General features: G+C 40.8%; 1 non-coding gene across 1 annotated transcript; it reads left to right on the forward strand.

Moving 5' to 3' along the window:
* The first annotated feature begins 2,246 nt into the window (after positions 1 to 2,246).
* Positions 2,247 to 2,318, forward strand: TRNAA-CGC (transfer RNA alanine (anticodon CGC)). The gene has a single exon. It is a non-coding gene; the product is annotated as a tRNA-Ala (tRNA).
* The last annotated feature ends 509 nt before the right edge of the window (positions 2,319 to 2,827 follow it).

The raw sequence follows: 2,827 nt of genomic DNA on the forward strand, positions 1-2,827 counted from the left end.
TCTTCCTGACCCAGGGATTGAACCCGTGTCTCCTGCCTTGGCAGGCCGATTCTTTACCACTGAGCCACCTGGGGAAGACCCAGTCACTGGAGTAGTGTATCGTAAAGTATAATATAGGCCTGAGTTCTGGATATAGATTAGTAATTTACATCACACTGACATCTGTTTTTTACCACCTTTGTTTTCACTGATGTGTGAGGACCCAACATTATTAAAGTAAAAGATTTAAAAGCTCCAGTGGCAATGTAATTTACTACTTGCTCAAGAGGGATTACCTGTATTTTGGATATTATGATCAAAATTTAAATTATTTATACTTTCATTTTTTCCAAATGAATATTAGCATATATTTCCCAAATTAAATATTTAAGATTATAGAAAAGATAATATTAGGCTTTCCAAAGCTATCATTTCATTGGAACCAGAGCTAAAAAAGAGGTGATTTTTTTCCTTGGAAATTCTGAATTATTTTGGAACTTGATTTTTATTAGTTTAATTAATATTATTATATCCTATATCATTGGGTTGATTTTATTGTTCTTAGTATCTTAGCCAAGAACAACCAATGTTGTTAAGAGAGGGCAAGGGTGTGCTTTTAAAGTTTGCATCTTCATGGGGAAGAGAGTGTCAGAGTCAGAATATGCTGTTGGTGATAACCAGGAAATTAGATTTTCTGTAAGGCTGTGATGAGCTCATTAAATATTTAGAAGGTCCTGTGTGAGTAGTCAGATCAAGGATATGCTGTGTTCAGCATTATGGGTTCTGGTCACCAAGTAGATGAAACCGAAGAGCCACTTTCCAGTTTACTTCTAGTATTTTTTTGTCCTTTTATGGTGAAAACGTTATTCATCAAATAGTAATTTCATCTTGATCATCACAGGGAGCAAAAATCCAGTGCTGGCAGCTCTCTATGTCTTGAACTTAATGTGTCTCTGAGAAAAGCAGTGTTGGTTCTTCTGACCACTACAGTGCCACGAACCCAGGCGCGCTGGTAGGTCTATTGGTGAGCAGTAGAATGACCGTTCCCTGTCCAGAGGAGAGAGCTGTCACGGCAACAAGTAACCTGCTTCTTTGTTTACTTCTTTGCTACTTCCCCCATAACAAAACCCCCTATTCCCACCTTCACCGCAGGAAAGAAATGAAAGTGGTTTAGAATATTCTACCCCAGCTATGCCACTCCAGTGTAATGATTACTCTGAGTCAAAGACGATAGAGGAAAAAGTAGACAGAGGATAATTCTCTTCCCTACTCCCCTATCTGCCTGGAAGCAGACCCTATATTCCCGTGTAGAGCAACCCCAGGCAGCCCCCACTGTACTGGAATGGAGATTACAGTTCTCCGGTGGAACAACTGGTGAGCAGTCTACACAAACAGGCCTTACTCCATGCTCCTCATCTCCCGTTAGTCTTCTCCATATGTTTACCTGCCATAGTCTGCACCCCTAAAAGCCTGAACCCCTTTAGCTGCGTCTTTTACAAACATGTTGCTCCTGTTATGGTGCTATACAGTCTCAGGTTCTAAGCAGCCCTCTGAGCGCCTCATCAGTGGGTTTCTTCCTTATGTAAACCCAGTGCCCATGCTAATAAACTTTGGTTTCCTCCTGTTAATCTGCCCTTTGTCAGCCTTATTTGCAGTACCCAGTCACGAACCTGTAGGAGGAGAGGAGAAATTTTTTTCTTTTTTCATTTCCTATGGGCTTCGCCGGTGGCTCAGTGGTAAAGAATCAGCCTGCCAAGGCAGGAGACACGGGTTTGATTCCTGGGTCGGGAAAATCCCTTGGAGAAAGAAATGACAACTCACTCCAGTATTGTAGCTTGGGAAGTCCCGTGGACATAGAAGCCTGGTGAGCTTCAGTCCATGGGGTTGTAAAAAGTCAGACTTGACTGAGCAACTAAACAACAGCAACAATAGCAATAAAAGTAATGGGGAAATTATGGAATATAACTAAAATATTTTCTTGCATCTATGAGTAGGAAACTGTATGAATAAGATAAATTTTGAAGGGAGATGGTGTTTCGTCATCTCTATAAATAAGGCTGGGGAAACTAGCATGGTGGTGAGGCCTAAAGTAGCAAGACATTCGGCACTGAAGGTACAAAATTTATAGGTCCACCAGGAATGCTTCAGAATGCTCTGTGATGGGAATTTGAAACTGTGAGAATCCAGGGCTCTTGTGTTCCCTGGAGAGATTGTCTAAGAGAAGTCTGTGCACTGATCCTTCAGCCTGGCAGCCTCTCTGCAGGGCTGGGGGTGTAGCTCAGTGGCAGGGCATATGCTTCGCGTGCATGAGGCCCCAGGTTCGATCCCTGGCATCTCCATGTCTTTCAACTAGTGGTGCTAGTTTGCTTTTTAGTTTCATTTTTAAGACAGCATGACTTCATCGGAGGACACGTCACCAGTGTTACACATTAATATAAATTACAGGTACCACCCTACCATTTCCAATGAACTATGTGTAATGCTAATGATGTGATAGTATCTCCTTTCAGTATTAATAACATAGTTTTTATTAATCCAAAATAAAAATCTAGCCTTCCCAACAAGTCTTTATCACTCTATTTGATTCATATATATTTCTGCTAACATCCACCTTGTTTTAATAAACCCATATAAATGGTCAGACAGAAATTTACCTGCTATGTTATGGGCATGACCCACTCAAAGAATAAAAAGTACAACAAAGATATTTATAGCAGTCCTTATTTCTAAAGTGTTTGCAGCTATAATGCATGCATGCTCTGTCACCCAGTCATGCCTCATTCTTTGCCCCTATAATATTGTTAGTATTTGCAGCAAAGTTATATAATCTAACTGTGCCAGGACTGCC

Source organism: Muntiacus reevesi, chromosome 4 (genome assembly GCF_963930625.1).
Source record: "Muntiacus reevesi chromosome 4, mMunRee1.1, whole genome shotgun sequence".
NCBI lineage: Eukaryota > Metazoa > Chordata > Mammalia > Artiodactyla > Cervidae > Muntiacus > Muntiacus reevesi.